General features: G+C 39.4%; 1 pseudogene; it reads right to left on the reverse strand.

Moving 5' to 3' along the window:
• Positions 1 to 8,268: 8,268 nt before the first annotated feature.
• Positions 8,269 to 17,967, reverse strand: LOC125292610 (annotated as a pseudogene).
• Positions 17,968 to 18,812: the final 845 nt, after the last annotated feature.

Here is an 18,812-nt window from a genome sequence, read left to right on the forward strand (position 1 = left end):
TTTATGCACCATATCCGTCTTGTGTTTGTTGCTTTCTTTGGTTCTGGTGCCAGAAACAGCTCCTGTATTCAGATCAGCATGATGCAACAAGAGTACTAGCACATCTGTGTCATCACCTAGAAAGACTGTGTCTTTTGTTCTTGCAGAGGCAATGGCAGTTTGGACAATGAGCACATCTGCATCGTGCTTTGCATGGTCTGTGATACACCCAGCCCTCTCAAGTTTATCACTGAGATAAACCAAGAACCGCTGTTTGTTTTCCTTATTGTTAAGGAAATGGCCCTTTTTGGATTGGATGATCATGTCACCAGAGAAGTTGTACACTTCGGTCATACCGGGAGTAAAACCTGTTTGACGCAGTTGAGTGGCGTCTTTTATTGCTGGTTCTTCTTTGTAGCCATCAAAGACTATGACAGCCGTACCATATTTCTGTGTGACATATCTGACATTTCACACACACGGTCATGTGGACCCTTGTGGCCATTGTAGACAATGTAGTAATGCACCCCCATCAAGGACATGCTGGACATCACTGCTGGGTTGTCTTTGCTCCTGCTCAATAGATTTCTAGAGGACATTGGCAAGAATTGCCTTGTTTGCCTGTAGGGGGAGGTAGGATGATTCAAACAAAGCTAAACCTAGCTTCTGTAATCTTTCAACCAAAGTTAGGAGTCATGTTGGTGTGCCGCACGGACAGTCGCATAGGCTATAGCACAGAATAGAAGTCACCATCACTGACTGTTAATTGGGCTGCCAATCTTGCAGTCGCTATAAACTATGGATCCGAGAAATTTTCCTGTTCCTATATTCTGTTTATGTAGGGTAATGTATTTGTGAATGTAGCCTGCACAATGCAAAGAAATAAAAGATAAACTTTGGTGCATTATACTCATATGAACATTGCGAGGCACCAGATATCTCTTCTGTGATCTCATCCCAGAAAGATTTTCTTTGACTTGTTAGTTTTTTGAACATTTATTTTATCTAATGGCATAGCAAACATGATGAATTGAATCCACATATCCTTGCACTTCGAAAACTATTTTTCACTAGCCTAAAACCGTGAGACTGAAAGCTAATTGCGTTCACGTTCTAGGCTACTTAAAGTGACAGACACTCAATTCGTTTTTTAGCCTACACACCACAAATGTGATGATATTAAAGACAAGTGTAGCCTAATAGTTTAAATATCAATGTGATGTATTCAAATTACTAAATATGTTTAACTATTAGTTATTATGCAGATGATAAAATATTATAAATAATTAACAATATAAAGTTTATAATTCCAAAATGTGAAATAGAAACCTATGACAACCATCACTTTGTGTGTGTGTGTGTGTGGAGGGTCAATCAAATTCTATGATTGCCACTGATGTGAATGATCTCACAAATCACACAAACCAAATCAAATTTTAAAAAAATGCAAAAGTAGCCTATCGAAATCGAGATTCTTCACTTAGTATTGCAACAATGATGTTGGTATCGTGACAACAGAATTTTGGGGATTGCTGTGAATAGTAATTTGTTCCTCATCGTACTCTTTTAAAAAGTTTGCCACCTTTAGGAATGCTGTTGTTCTCTCATAATCTTCTGGTCTTCCGACTTTGAATCTTTTGGGTTTGTTGCCTGGGTTTGCAGAGAATTGACTTGGAATATTCTTCATATTTCAATAATGTTGGTATCGTGACAACAGAATTTTGGCAACATTGTGCCAAAATCGTGCCATCGTGCCAAAAACATCGTGTTGGTATTGTGACAACAGAATCTTCTGGTCTTCCGACTTTGAATCTTTTGGGTTTGTTGCCTGGGTTTGCAGAGAATTGACTTGGAATATTCTTCATATTTCCAAAGTTACTGTTGCATGTGTTGTGGTACATTGCATCGGCTGCATGAAGGTCATGGACAGATGATATTCTCCCCAAAACTGTATTAGACCATTCATCGTTCCTTAAGTCTAAGTCCATCGTTCCTTATCTATCTATCTATCTATCTATCTATCTATCTCTAGGGATCAATAAAGTATTTCTATCTATCTATAAGTAGCAAACCTGCACAATCCTTTCCTGGAAGTCACCTGTTCTTAGATATACATTTTCTCTCTGTGCTTATTTTTAGTCTTATCTATTTCAGTTGGTTGTCCACAGAACAAGCAATGCTCTTGAAAATTGAAGTTCTGTTCTGAGCGGAGATTATGTTTGATTTGTGGTTGTTGCAAAGATGGTAATACATTATCAAATACAATATTTTCTGCTTTACAACAGTTGCATAAACAAAACAAAAAAAAGAAAACAGTGCTGTCTAGCAACGAAATTAGGCCCAATAGAATTTGCTAGTGCTAGCAAGCTAACGTTAGTTCATTTCAGTAGGCTAGGTGATGCTACTTCAAGATGAAAAGTAGTTTTGGCCTTAAGCAAAATGTGTCTACAGTAAAATGTCTAGTTAGAAAGCAGTTGGTAACTTGAAATGTTTCGATTTGGTTTCTAGCCTAGATATTGCTGTCACTAGCTTCTCACAGCAAATCTACTTCAGAAATGGTGGAAGTCTGATGTCTGAAATACTTGCTTACTACAAAAAGAGAAGCAGTTTTGGTGTCTGGCAAAATAATTTAAAGAGCTGGAATGTTTGGAAAGTGTGTCTATCTGGTTTTCATCTGTCTTCTGTGTGAGAGTGAATCGTTTAGTTGGTAAGAATGACTTCTGCCTGTTATCTCGTAATCTTACCAAGAATACCAATCATTTGTAAATCTGCCAGCCCAAAATGTAATCTCACCACGTTACTAATGAATAAGAGGCTAGGCTGTGAGGCTTGTTCACAAAAAAAAAAAAATAGAAAGCAACTGGAGGCAAGATTGTGCAATCAATTCTTAAGGTCAATATAAGTCTTTTTTGTGGCAAGTGACCCAGGAGAGTGTGGCAAGTGACTTCAAAGTTATCGTGTTTATGCATAGGTTAACTTACTGAATGGGCATGAATGTGTTAGTTATTTGGCCCCTGTTTTACTTGTGACTTTATGGCTTCAGTCAATTAGGCCTAGTGTTAAGCTCATTTGCATATTTAAAATAGATTTTTCCAAGAAACTTGTAAAACAAAAAAGTTCATTTTCATGTATACTTTCACTGTGTGAGGTTTGATTGTGATAGGAGTAAAGAAATTAAGCCTATGCGGGTATATTTTGGGTAGCCTATATTCGATTAGTGTATAGCTCATTTGCATATTAAAATTAATCTTCAAAGACACTTGTAATACAAAAAATAGTTTCCATGGGTACTTTCATAGTGTAAAGTTTCATTTTGATAGGAGTAAAGGAAAAAATAGCCCCATTGGGGTGTATTGCTGCTTGGCCTTATTGGCACACATTTAGGATTGATGAGAAATGAACGTATTTCCTCAACAACTTTTAGTATGTTGTGAAAAAAATGCTGAAAAAATTATTTTTACAATTACTTCTATTTTTGGCCCCAAAATGGGTTAGTTTGCCTGGACTATGTAGTGAGAATGAACATCAGCTATTAGGTACTCAAGGTCATGGGGTCAAAGGCCGTGGTCCTGATATTCTCCCTCAGTATCTTATCTGTATCGTATTCAAGTTTTAGCACTTAACACACCTGACAATTCAAGCTCCTAGTTACTTTTTAATTTCTTTCAACTTCCTGACATGTTCTAAGGGGTTCTAAGGGCCTTTAAGTTGTTAAGTTGTCTACAGGATGACAAAAATTGACATAAACAAACAAATTGGGTTAACACCCCATGTTGTCCTTACAGAAGGGTGATAAAGTTGACCATTTTGGCTCCCTCAATTGACTTTTCTTTTCATTTTTTTCAACTTTACACATGTTCAGAAGGGATCGTAATAGATGAAAGTTGGATCTAACACTTTTAAGTTGGTCACAATGTGGCATACCACAGCAAGAGAAATGAAAAATGGATAAACATTTCATGTTTTTCTTCCAAAAAGGTAATGAAATGTTTAGGTCAACTTTTGAATATTCAACAGAGTTGAATATAGGAAATTGCCCAAGGGATATCTCCAGGCCCCCAGGCTATTCTTAAAACCAGATTCACAATGATTCTGGCCTTTGGCTTATGATAAGCATTGCCTATTTTTGTCATGGTTATAGCGGGTAGTATATTTAATTGAGTGATGACATTTTGGCTTATTTGAGAAGTATTTAAGTAGTTGAAATACTCAAATACAATCCCTCAAAGTATTTTGTTACAAACTACATTTGATTTTTTCCAATCCTACAAAATACAAAATACGCTAAAGTAATTAAATACGTATTTTAAATACATTAGGGCTGTCAAAATAACTGATTAATTTCGATTAATTAATTTGAAAAAACTGATTAAAAAAATTAGTGCAGATTAATCGATTCCGTATGACCTTTGACCCCGAGCCGTTCTAGTCAGTAAAAATTAGATTGTAAAATGAAGGAGAGAGAAGAAAACGTGCTGCCTGGATCATTGATTGGAACATTTACTTTTAAAAAACGGCCTGATGGTGTTGATAAAAAATAAAGTGTTGAAAATAATGTACTCTGCAATGTCTGCAGCAAGGAATTTGCATGTCACCAGAGTTCATCAACTCTATAGTCGCACATCAATGCAAAGAAATAAGTGTTGACATTGAGGGGAGTGTTAATTTATTTTCATTGTGTCCCCTAGGTTATATCTGTGGCCTGAAATGCCTTGTATGTGAAAAAAAAACTTATACCCGAAGCACTTTTGAATTATTTCCTCAGCATATTAGGTCATATCATAGATTATTATGGCAATTATTTGAACAGTGAAAATAATAATAAAAGAGTTTTTGAACTTTAATGTCACTAATGCTGATTAATCAATGATTAATTTTAATTTAATTATTTAAAATACTTTCACAGCAAAAATTACATATGCGATTAATTTAGATTAATTAATCACAGAGTATTTAATTAATTAGATTATTTTTTTTAATCGATTGACAGCCCTAATTAAAATACTGCCCATGTCTGGCAGGACACTGCTGTCCCCTTGTGGTCGCTAGTTTATTTCAAAAAGTGAATCTTTCTGGATTCATTAGATATAAGGTGAAATATTTCAAGCCATTTTTTGTTTTAGTCTTGATGATGAATAAAGAGGTTATATAATACAGAAAAAAATAATCTGATTAGTCAAGTCAAGTCAAGTTTATTTATATAGCGCATTTCAATTCAATGTGCTTTAACAAAAACAAACAATAATAACAAATAAAAGCATAGAAGGGCAATATAGTCAAAGAATAGTTAAAAGGTAATGATCATAATAAAAAGAAAACCTAAAACACAAGGTAAAATCATTTAAAAATAAAGAATAATTAATAAGCAAAAACAAAGGCAAAAGTAGTAAAAAAGTAATAAAAGACAAGGTAGATAATTATCAAGGCAGATTCAGAATTTGTAACTTGGCGCAGTTAGCAGGAAGCATCTGAGAACAGAAGTCTAGATTTAAAACTGGCTACAGTTGGGGCCTTTTTGATGTCATCCGAAAGTTGGTTCCAGAGCTGAGCTGCATGGCAGCTAAAAGCTGCTTCACCGTGTTTAGTTCTAGGTTTTTCACCTGGGACCTGAGAGGACGAGAAGGTGTGTGCTGCTGAAGCATGTCTGACAGGTATTTAGGTCCTGCTCCATTTACTGATTTACGGACTTAAGAATTGGAGTAATGTGGTCAGTTCTTTTAGTTTTTGTTAGAATCCTAGCTGCTGCATTTTGTATCACCTGAAGCTGTTTAAGTCTTTTTTGGAAGGCCTGTGAACAGTCCATTGCAGTAATCAACCCTGCTGGAGATAAATGCATGAATGAGTTTTTCTAACTCATGTTTTGACATCAGCCCTCTGAGTTTGGCAATATTTTTGAGGTGGTAAAAAGCTGATTTAATTATCGCTTTCATGTGGCTGTTGAAATTTAGATCACTGTCAATTAATACACCAAGATGTTTAACAGTATGTTTTGCCTTCAACCCTTTTGTGTCAAGGAGAGTGGCAACCCTAAGTTTTTCCTCCTTTTTACCAAATATAATTACTTCAGTTTTTTCTTTGTTCAGCTGAAGAAAATTTTGAGACATCCAGGTGTTGATTTGTTCTATACACTGACACATAGATTCAAGAGGACCATAGTCGTTTGGTGACAGAGCTAAGTAAATTTGTGTGTCATCTGCATAGCTATGATATGAAATCAAATTATTTTGGATGATTTGTCCAAGTGGGAGCATATAGAGGTTGAATAATAGTGGCCCCAAGATCGACCCCTGGGGAACACCACAGGTCAAGGACGTTGGTTTCCGATGGCAACAAAGAAGCTCCTTTCTTGTAGATATGATTTTAGCCAGCTGATAACTATGCCTGCAAATCCAACCCAGTGTTCTAGTCTGTGTAGTAAAATATTGTGATCAACAGTGTCAAATGCTGCACTACGGTCCAGTAGCACTAGGACTGATGTTTTACCTGAATCTGTGTTGAGGCGTATGCCATTGGAAACTTTAATGAGAGCTGTTTCAGTGCTGTGATTTGCCCGAAAACCAGACTGAAAGTAATCAAAATACCCATGTGATGTTAGGAAGGTGGTTAATTGATTAAAGACTACTTTTTCAATAATTTTGCCAATAAAAGGTAGATTGGAAGACTGGTGTTAATTCCCAGTTTGCAACAAGTATGCTGATATGGCTTCATAGTACATTTCTGAAACCACCTGAAATCTGAGAACAGCTGTCCTTTGTTATGGACAGATACCCCTCAAAGGAGTTGATAGTGAGTGCTGTCAAATGTACCTGTTGTGTCACTGCATCCCTGCTGGCCAGTCAGAGGCAGTCTGTTTTGCTCGAGATGGTTCCAATTGGAATGGAACAAACCAAACATAAATATGTAGTAATAAGAGCTGGTTGGATTCTCTACATGGTTATGGTATTTAGAAGACGTTTTTACAGTATTCCACCAACAGATGGCAGTAGATAAATAGATAGATGGATACTTTATTGATCCCCAAGAGGAAATTCAAGTATTCAGTATTTCAATATGTTGGAGGTGATTGCTAGCCTGGCTAGCGCCACCACTTCTCAATGAGACGTGGTCTGGGAACCAAACGTTCATTTTCTCGTATTTGAAAAAAATGCCCAGATCCGTTTATTGGGTGCCACGGATGTCTATCAAATGCATCTGTGCATAGCTCATCATCGTCTTGCTTTCCCCCCTGTTCTGTGATTGGTTACCTATCTCAGGCGAAAATTTGCTCCATGGTCTCCAGGCTGCCTTAGCAGCGTGAATCAAATCGCGCGCAAGGCAGCATGGGAACACCCAGGCTAGGTGACTGCAGCAGTGAGGAGTTATGTACCTGCATGAGTGAGTATATGTGTACCCTATGCGTGTGTGTGAGTGAGTATTTGTGTGGGGTTGGATTTCATATGTTTGTTTCCATTGGTGATGTTCATTCTATATCTGCAGGTTCTACCCATGGACCATCACGGGTGTATGACTACGACCACTTCATGTTAGTTAGTATTGCCTATATGTGATCATAACCATGATTAGTGTGGCTTCTGTAAGGCAGCCTACTGGAACATGGCTAACACCATATTGAAAGACATGTTTATTTCAGCAGTAATTGATGACTGGATATAGTCTCACATTTTTATATGAATATCAACATTTTTAAAAGCATATTTTTAACAATTTTATTTAGTTTAATAATTGTGTGACATTTTAATAGTTGAAAAGTTGTAGGTTCAATTCCCGGCTTTCACTACTGTGTCCTTGATCAAGGCACTTAACCCGAGTTAGAATGGCCCTTGTAATAGAATTGACAAGTTCCTTTGGATAAAATTTTCTGCTAAATGAATAAATGTTAGCCTAGAAATCTAGACGCACCCTAGCGGCGGCAAATTAATTTGCTCAGCCTGTACGTCTAGTAGCAAACCATAGGAATTTCTATTGGCTAACACTGTGGATGTTATCCAATCACAGCGCTCTATTTTGTTAGAGAGTCTTAAGGCGGGCTTAACAGGATAATGACAGTCCTGCGACGGTGAACAACAAGGAAGGTGGCTATGGCGAACGAAGAGCGGTTGTTTGAATCGGCGTTATGTCAACTTTGGAGGAGTTGGACTTGTGCTTTTCTTTGAAAGTTGAGCAACACAATGCACTTAAGTCATTCCTTTCGAAGAAGGATGTATTTGCCGTTTTGCCGACCGGATACGGTTATGGTCGTAGCGCTGGCCTATTGCATGCCTAGGCAGTTTGAAAGACAATTCTCTGCCCGCCCCTTGGATTAAGCGAGGTGAATGGCTTCGATTTCAATGATATAGGATGGCCCGCCAGGCTAAATAAATGTAATTGCATTTCTAAATACATAAATGACAAAGGTTCATAATTAAATAGCTCATTCAACATCATGTGAATATATCACTGTGATCTCAGCTCATTAACACACTGGATAGAACCAAATTGGGCATAAGAATGAACGACCCTGTTATAGACTATAATAATGTGTGTGACATAACAGTATTTTGTAATCAGTAACCTTGACTCAGTTTGCCTTTGCCTTTGCGTTTTGCTTTTGTTGCTCTTTGTTGTGCCTTAGCCCCCAAAAGGTTGGGAACCTTTGCTTTAACAGACACCTTCACAGGTAAGATGGTCAGAGGAGTAACAGTACTGAGATATGGAAACACTCTCTCAGTGAAAGTGCGTGTAACAGTGAGTAGATGTATGTTTTTATCAGGGTCAGAGAATGACAGCTCTCCTCTGTCCCAGTCCAGCTGCACTCTGATCCTCTGGGGTTTCTGCTTCACTCTCAGGAGAGTTGGGGCCTGTGGTGGAGCACGTGCTCTATATTTACCATCTTTATAACACAGAAACCACCGTCCACTCATGGAGGTAAAGTCTCCCTTCCTCTGGAGAGACTCTGTCATCACACCCACACTCCACTGTGTGTTCTCTCCAACCTCCACATCCCAGCAGTGAGTCCCTGAGTTAAAGCCCTCAGAGCCCAAGACATAGGCATAGAGATCAAATCTCTCTGGGTTATCAGGAAGCTGCTGCTCCTCATCCCTTGTCTCACACTAGTCAGATCCTCAGACAGGATGAGATTCGGGTGTGCAGTGTTGGGATCCAGAGTCACAGGAGCTGCAGAGAGAAAGAACATGGTCTGAATAAAAAGAGAATGAACACACACACACACACACACACACAAACACGCACACCACGCATGCACATCACACACATTTTAGTCATTGAAGTGAAGTGGTCATGTTCATGAAGAATTATGGGCTGCCACCAAAAAATAATTACTTTATTCATTGTGTGTGTGTGTATACAAATATGTGTGTGTGTGTGTGTACAGGTGTGTGTATGTGAAAGAGTACATGTACCAGTGTGTTTGCATGCGGGTGTCCTCCACTCACTCACACAAACACACACACACACACACACTCACTGTATTGAACAATCTCCTGCATCTTCTCCCAGACTCTGAACTTCAGGTTGCCCAGGTGCTTTGCCACATTGATCAGAGCTCCTGAAACCCTCTCTGGATCCTGCAGTGTGCACTGGGCTCTGGAATAACATTCAGGAGTCAGTGCTGCTGTGGGTTTGGGTTCAGAACCACAGAGAAGAGAGAGACAGGAGGCAGATCACTCACCTTTCCACTGTGCTCTTGTAGTTCTGGAAAAATATAAAGAGTGAAATGTAATAAAGAAAAACTATAGTTCATTTTTCACATATATCTCTCTCTAGGTTTCTCGGGGTCACCAAGTACTGTCGTTCAAAAAAAAAAAAAAAAAACATGCTACCTAGCTCGAGCCTGCAGCCAACAGCTAGAGCATAATTTTGAAGATGCCTCCTACTGTAGCTGCCAGGTTGCTACAAAAAAAGTATATGACACAGAGCTTAAACTAAAACATGTTTTTGTGACAAAACTGTTGGGAGTAGAGAGCAAATATTTGGAACTATGTGTACCTATTAAGAAGTGTGTGAACAACCTTCAGCCAAATCTGTGACGGTCGAGTGGGGAGATTCGTACACTTGGAATGACCCATTTGGTACATTCGGTACACATTTGTATTGAAGCCCTGTGCCTAAAGGGTATGAATATGTGTGCCTTTACACCCCTAACAGTATCTGGTTAAAACAATCAATCAGTGAGGCAAACAAGCCAGAAATAAGTGGACAGATCATATTGAATACAGTATGTGGTCAATAAAATGATGTGTAGAATAATGGCAAAAAGACATATTGTTAGTGTGAGCAGGTCATATCAACAAATATAACCACACAACCATTACTGTAAATCAGTAATCAGATGTTTAGATCTAAGTCACTTCTTGACAGTGGATGGTTCTTACCTGCAGGAATGTGACGTCATCAGCTCCCATCTCCTCCTCTATAGCTCTGATTGTGTCTGAAAGAGATGAGATCTCTCTGCTCATCTTCTCAATCTTCTCCTTCATCAACTTAGTCTTCTGCTCCTCTTCCTCCCTCAGTGTAGCTATCCTGGCTGCCTCTTCATCTTGTAGAAACTGGTGAAGCTTCTCAAACTCCTCCTTGATCTGCCTCTCAGTGTGTAGGCCCTGAGTCTGAATAAAAACAATTCATGTTTTTTTATTTACAAAAGGCTTTTGTGTAGTGATTACCTGTGAGGTTGAATACACTCCAAGCAGCAGTGAGACAGGAGAAGCCATAAGCAAAACAATACAATTCCAACAATACAATTTCAGACAAACTGACATACAGTGTGGCATCAAAAGTGCGTAGAAGAGTACTGAAAATGATGCAAGTTCATGATAAAATTCCGAAGCGAACAGACCACTTGCAAAATGATATGAAAGACATGCATGAGTAGCACAACATGATATGAAAGACATGCATGAGTAGCACATATGAAAGACATGCATGAGTAGCACAACATGATATGAAAGACATGCATGAGTAGCACAACATGATATGAAAGACCAAGCATGAGTAGCACAACATGATATGAAAGACATGCATGAGTAGCACAACATGATATGAAAGACCAAGCATGAGTAGCACAACATGATATGAAAGACATGCATGAGTAGCACAACATGATATGAAAGACATGCAAATTGACATCTCTATGGAAACTGCATGAGTAGCACAAAGTCTATTGCCAATGACAGCAATAGTTCAATAGTTTTTGTGCTGGTCAATATCAGACCTCAAAATACAAATCCTATCATTCCAGCTATCATTCCGACTTGGAACACTAAATTATTTTGTTCCAACTTGGAGCACTAAACCAGAGCATGTTTACGGCGAGTCTGTTCACCTCCTAATAAAGGTGCAGTCAGCGATTACGCATGACGTCACATTTGCTCATGTTAGCATAACCCTAGCAAAGGCCTTTAGAGGCTAAAATGCATTCAAAGCTCTGCTGCTAGGATCCTGATGTGTGGGAATACGAACACATCACCCAAGTCCTCCCCTCACTCCACTGGCTTCCCGCCTCTGCTGGGATTGTATATAAGGTCTCCCTTCTCACTCACCAGTGCATACACAGCAATTCACACACCTTAAAGAGCTCCTCACCCCACTACACAACACTATCCCTCCGTACATAGCTTATTCTTTCACACGAATGTACAGGCTTTTGTGGGCGTTTGAGGGCGTTTTTGTGCAGTAACCAGGCGGTAACCAGGTACGCCATGCTGTTGGAGGTGCAAACAAACGCTGAATTGCCATTGAGATCACATAGTAAGGGATAGCTCAAGGGTTATGAAAGTATTTTGTTGTGTTTAGTTGTATAATTAAAGCAGTTTTTATAGCTATCCATGTGTGTTCACTTCTGGCTCCTTAGCTATTTGAGGTCTTTAGAACACTAAACATATCGGAGGTGCAAAATGTTGAGTTACTCCAGTCTAGATTTTTTGATGTTAATCTCTCCTATGATATATTGCTATTGTCTATCCAGTTTGAAGTTAACTGATGGTCAAATCAACCAAAAATACGATATTGTTTGCGCCTCCAAGTGGTCTGTGACGTAAGTTTATGTGAAAGAGCGACCCACATTTTCGTGTGGGTCTTTATTGCAGTTCCTTGAAAAACTAGCATCTTAGTATCCTTATCACTTGATTAGCACACGTTATGGCAGAAAAAGACTCCTTCGACTGTTTTTTTCTGCCAGCAGTTTTTTTAATCAAAAAATCCTGGCCAACTTTTCTTGTTAAAAAAATAAGCCTAGTCTGAACATTTTCCAAGCATGTTTTGCCCTTTATAACATTACAAAAGAAAACATTTAATTAAACTATGTGAGTGGTAAGAAGAAAAAAGCCATTGATTTCAATAAATGGATTTTTCTCTAACATTTACGCAAGGACAAATACTATATGTTGTATTTGCCCAGTTTGAGTCAGTATTTGCTCACTTTGCCCAGGCGTTAATCTGTCTATGGTCTCACCTTGATGTGTTTTGCTATTTTATCACAGGTCCTTTTAGCCTCCTTGAAGTTGTTCAGTTTCTCCTCTAGTTTGATCTTGAGCTCCTCCTGGAATTAATAACAGACTTCACAGCAGAGAGCAGCATCTCTAAATGTATGGTACAGTAGCATTACTGTAAGTAAGGATTGGATCAGGAGATGGTGTTATATCATCAAGGAGAAAAACTTACCTTACGGTCCAGGGCTGCTTCATCAATAGGATGGAACTTATGGCCAGTGTGTTTTTTGGAGTCTCTACACACCAAACACACAGGCTGTTTATCATCCAGACAGAAGAGCTTAAGTTTCTCACTGTGCAGACTGCAGAGCACCTCAGACCCTGCTGAAGCTCTCTGACTTCTCTCCTGTAAGAAGATCTCACACAGGTTCCTTAAATGGAGGTTAAGAGGAGGATTATCATTTGATGATATCCTCCTGCAGAATGGGCATTCTCTGGATCCTTTGCTCTTCCAGAACTGCTGCAGACAGACTTCACAGAAGCTGTGACTACATAACAGCAGCACAGGGTCCTTGAAGATGTCACAGCACACAGAACAGGTGAAGTCCTCTTCGGAGAAAGATTGAGATGCCATTCTTATCGGTAAATTCACTGTTTGAAGATCAGGTAATTTCTGAACAAGAAAACAAATCACAACATCCATAAGGGTAGCCTACGAAGGATAGGCCTACGGCTTCTTTTTCTGAGAAGAGTTGTGGGCTATAGACAACTTTTTCAGTTTGTTAAAATTCTGCCATCGTGTTCCAAAAGTAGGCTAGGCTAGCTGTCAAAAAACAGCATGACGTAGTAGGGCGTTTACCGCTAGCAGTTTAGTTGGGTCATCTATAGAAGTTCCGTGACCGTGGAGAGCGAAGGTTCGTTTCTCACTAGATTTGTCATCTATAAAGGTTAAAGAAAAAAACTAGCCGGGGTGCCCCTCACAAAAATGTGAGGAAATTTTGTGAGAGCCCTATATTCAAAATGGCTGCCGTAAGCCATTTGACTCCCTGTCTGTTACACCTACCAGGGCTGCAAGAAATTTAGGAGTCGTTCTCGACAACCAACTAGCCGTTTCGCACTCTACAACATACAGAAAATCAAGACTTACTTGACTCAAGATGCTACCCAACTCCTGGTACAGGCAATAGTCATCTCACGATTCGACTACTGTAATGCCCTCCTGACAGGTCTCCCAACCTGCACAGTGAAACCCCTTCAGATGATCCAGAATGCGGTGACGCGTCTGGTCTACAAACAACCCAAAAGGGCACATGTTACCCCGCTGCTCATCCAGCTACACTGGCTACCTATGGCCGCCCACATCAAATTTGTCTCTAACGCTTGCCTACAAAGTAGTCTCCGGTTCTGCTTCCACCTACTTGAATGCCCTCATATAGGCATATGCTACTTCCTGACCGCTGAGCTCCTCAGACTTCTAGCTCTGCCACCGGTACGCTCAGGTCAATCCAAACTTTTTTCATTTGTTGTTCCTTGTTGGTGGAACGCACTACCAGTTCCTACTAGAGCAGGGACATCCCTCTCCATCTTTAAAAAACTCCTGAAGACCCAGCTCTTCAGAGAATATCTCCTCTCGTAGCACTACTTACAACTAGCTAATTCTAGCACTTACCACTGGACTAGAACTGACACTTGACTGTATAAAAACAGCACTCACTGATGCACTTTTTCTTATTGTGCTCTACCTTTTTACATTCTTTTAAATTGTTCTAGTATTGTTGAGAGAATTGTTCTAAAGCTTTAAACTGTTTACCATGTTGTAAGGCGCTTTGGCTAAAAAAGCGTCTGCCAAATGTAATGTAATGTAATGAGTCAGTGTGGAGATTCAACAGATTCAGATGGAGAGTATTTTTAGTTAATTCAAATAAATAATTGGTTTGAGCAGAGCTTCCATTTGAGCCTAATATTACAGCTCTATGACAATTTTGAAAAATTGACATTAAAAGAGCCAAAAATTGGCGGCCATCTTGAATTTGAAGGTCAGAAATAGGTCAAATCAATAAATCTACATCATTTTTGAATTTTTTGACCCAAATAATCTCAGAAACCATGTGTAATGCAGCACTGTGGGCAAAACCATTAAAAAGTTAATTTCCAGCTTGGCTGACGGCAGCCCTTTTGGATATAGGGCTCTCACAAAATTTCCCCACATTTTTGTGAGGGGCACCCTGGCTACTTTTTTTCTTTAACCTTTATAGATGACAAATCTAGTGAGAAACGAACATTCGCACTTCACGGTCACGGAACTGCTATAGATGACCCAACTAGTTAAACATTTCTCAACTTTAAAAACACCTCTGAGCTGTAGAAAAAGGTGATCACGTTTTAAAAGAAGCCATGACTTTTTTGAAAACACGGTCTACTCCATAGGATTATAGCTAATTTAATACGCACGCTGGCAGCTTCAATAAGCCTAGTCTGAATGTAGGCATTTAGGTCTCTGAAAGCAAGCCCAAAACAGGCTTACCCCCTTCCGGCCCTCTAACTTCAGTAGCCTAATATGAGTTTGTTACCCCTGGACTATGGTGTACAGTAGGCCTAAGCTTCAGTTAGCCTATGAGTCCACACAGACGCTAAGGCTAAAATGTCCTGTCTACCCAGAGCGGTAGATAAAACAGAGTGGCGACACTCCATAGACCTCCATAACAATGGCGGAGCTTTTTCCAGGCTACTTCCACGTTATGCTGAGCTCAAAAGTTCCTAACTTTGACATTCACGGTTTTAGCCCCATTCACTTCCATTGCTTTCTGCCTGATATTGTCAGTGGGTAGACGAAGGTACAACGTTGTTTTAATTGTCATATGTATTTCCTATACCAACTGCACTAGTAGATACTGGTATTGTTCTTTGAAGTTTTTGTGCTGCTTGTTTAACTGATATTTATTGGTTAAATGTTGACCGAAATTTCAAAGCCAAAAGTTAGCCTGCAAACCTTGATGTGGAGAGAGGCTAGCTTAAAGATAATGATCCTATGTCAATAATGAATTTCAGACAAAACACATTTGGTTAGCCTATTGATGTAGGGCAACTTTAGATGATAGGTTGGTTGTCAATAGGTTTTTATTATGCTTATAATGTTTTTCAAACCTGATTGCATTAGCTTACGTTAGCTAGTCAAAATCATTTTTCATGTTGTTATTGTTATAGTTTTTGTGTGGACGTGTGGCACCCCCAATCAGCCTTGCATATGGTTGGCTGTGTATGGGTATGTAAAAACTCTTGCTGGCCTCTTGCTGGAGATGGCCTCTTGCTTAGGTTTACACTGAGTGTTACCTGCTCTGTTCTCTCCCTCCATTCTCCACTGTGCCTGTTCTGCTTATCCAGGACCAAGGATGCAGAGGACAAGAAGGGTGTGCGATATATGACTGGAATGGTCAGATAAGATAATTTTTTATGTTTGAGGTCCACACGATGGGGCCCTTACACAAAGGGAGGTGTGTTGATCCAGCATCTTCCACACCTCCCATAACACTCATGATTCCAGCCAAATGTGTTGGATTCTCCTTACCATGTCCCTCTTATAGGTGTACAGAGTATATGGAGACCCATCCCTTCCACATTGTGTCTTTTGTGTAGTTCACACACAATTGTTGTTCACACTTTGGAAACTGATTTTTATTTTATTTTTTGGAAACCTAAATGAGTGTCAGCCCTCCTTCTTATGTTGCAGTGTCACCATACCTTCCTCCCAGTCTTTTTTGCGTTTGTTCATGTTCTTGTTTTAAACACACATTGAAAACTTCTTGAAAAATCTATTGAAAACTTAACATGTATCAGTCATCCTTTTTATGCTGTAGTCTCACCAGCCGGCTGAAATAATAAGTTGTAAGTGTTTTATTGAAACAGTTGATTGCTTATTGAGTTACAAGTGCGTTTTTTAAATAGTGGGTGTCTTACTGATCAAACATTTCACATTTAAGTTGTTATCTTACCAAGGCTGTGTGGTGGCCACCTTTATGCTATTGCTCCAAAATAACTGATAATAACAGATTTAATGCATTGATCAAACTTTTAAAATTTAAGCTGTTAGGCTACTGATGCTACTTATATTTATATTGATATATTTGATAGACGTTTAATGCTAGTCTTAGAATGATCAAAGTTGTGTGGTAGACTGGGGGGGCACCTTCATCTTATCTCACTAAACGAACTGAAAAGGACACTGTCCATTTTCCAGGCTAATGTCCACACACAAAAAGAATACAAAATGCATAGCCTACATTTTGAGAATGTAAGTAAAGTAGGCTATATGTAGCGTGATAGGCCTACAGGCAAATGTAGGAACCCGATGGCAGCTCATGTCCAGCAAGGAAACAAACGTTCAGTGTTAGAACTATCAAATGTATTTTAGATCGATGTTGAGACCAATTATAGCCTACTCGCAATATGTAGGCTAGTTGACACTATAATGTAGGCTACGCATGCTAACACTCGTTTTTGGTTTGTTCTAATGTTTCTCGTTCAATAACGCACTCGCTGCTGTCTATCCCATTGAAATAACACAACACGCAGAGAGCTGTTTGGAACTGTTGAAACGACGTGACCGCGTGGCGGCGACATCAAAGAGTGTCGCAACTCTCTTTTTCTATGGCTCTGGGCCTGCGTACCTACCTACCAACCTGTAATGGATTATTTCAAGCGACTTTGTCACTCCCCGATGTGAGTCGCGCATGCGTCACTTTGCTACTTTGCGACTACCAGTGCTGTTAGCCACAGAATAACATTATCCTACACAGCAGTAATGTATTATTTAGCGTAAGGCATCACATTTGCACGGCATAATCTCTAATGTCAGTTCTAGATTAGAGGCTGAAGTAGCCTGCTAGCGAGAGACTTCTGTAATATCAATAAAAACTGACCTATAACGAAGTTTGTTCACTGCTGGCAAGTAAGTAAGCAATCAAGCACAACAAAGGCTGTCACTTGAATGGCGTTTGCTAACGTTAGCAATCAAACATCTTAGATAGCTAAAACGTTTTTGAAAAGTTAATTATTTTATGGATTTCAGTCGGATCCCTTGGCGTTATGCCGTAAAACCTATCAATCTGAGCATGCGTGACTCACATCGGGGAGTGACAACTTCTCAAAAAAAAGCCCAAAGTCGTTTATAATAAGCGGACTTGGCGACACAGACAACACTAGGCTACCCTGGACGCCGTAGCCTGCCGCAGAGTAGGCCTACTGTAATGTAGGCTACACCAGACGTGCGGTGCGTTCGAAAAAAATAGACCAGTTTTCTAAAACTATTTTTACAGTTGCGGACCCTGTAGGCCTATAGCCGGATAATATTCACGTTTGCTCTAGCTGTTTAGGTCTACACAATTTGCTTTCACTTTCAAAATCAGATTGAGGATCCTGTCAGTTACAACCTACTAAATCCACAAGGCTGACATTTTCATGTAGGCCATGCATTTGAAACATGTATTTGATGTCAGTTGAATGTAAAGTCCAACTTGTAGCCTACCTGTTCAAAACTCACAACAATGCAGTCCTTCTGCCAGTTTGTCACTTCTCCACTTCCTTGTTCAGAGGGAGGGAATTTGAGTGCGGTAAAATTAGATTCAGATCGGATATTCAGAAGACATTCGGCTGAGTTGATTTTACAGTTACAAACGTAGGCTACGTTCTTAGTCGTGTGTGGCGCATGAGATTCTAGGCTCCAATTCCGTTTACAGAGCTATTCATGTCACAGACCACATTTTGTTAAAAGAAGACTTAATTTGGTGTTTGGAAGCAGCAATATCTCACTTGTAATAACACGCTAACGCAAAGCAGAAGAAACACACTGCACACGTTATAAAGAATCTATGGACTACCTTTCACAGAAGTTGGTTTTCCAAAACAAAAGTCCGACATCTCTATACAACAATTGACATCATTTTCCCGTGCCAATATTGCAGGCTGTGGCGCACTTGTGGCCAAATAAATCACACCATTCTAACCCTCTTCTGGAGCTCTCGTGTACAATGGAGGGAGCAGAAAGAGTGAGAAGAGTTAGAATTAGAGGAGGCCAAAGAATAGGATGGTATGAATAAAAAACACATCTGGCTTTGCTTTCTCTGTGCACAAGGTAGGCTATGTCAGTTTGAGGTCATACTTTTGTTATAGTTCTGTAAACATACAGGGATCCAAACTTAAAGTGTTGGTGTTTATTTACACACATCAAAACAAACACAAGTGTTTTTTTCCCAAGTCAAAACACAAAATAGTAATTTCACTGAGAAAAACAAAACAAAATCAGGCTACATCGTGTCGTCTCTCTGGGTCCAGCCACAAAATCTCGTCTACATCACATGCAATGTCCTCTAGTCCAAGTCACCGGGAAAATATCTTCTGGAATGCTGTATCCAGGCC

Source organism: Alosa alosa, chromosome 3 (assembly GCF_017589495.1).
Source record: "Alosa alosa isolate M-15738 ecotype Scorff River chromosome 3, AALO_Geno_1.1, whole genome shotgun sequence".
NCBI lineage: Eukaryota > Metazoa > Chordata > Actinopteri > Clupeiformes > Clupeidae > Alosa > Alosa alosa.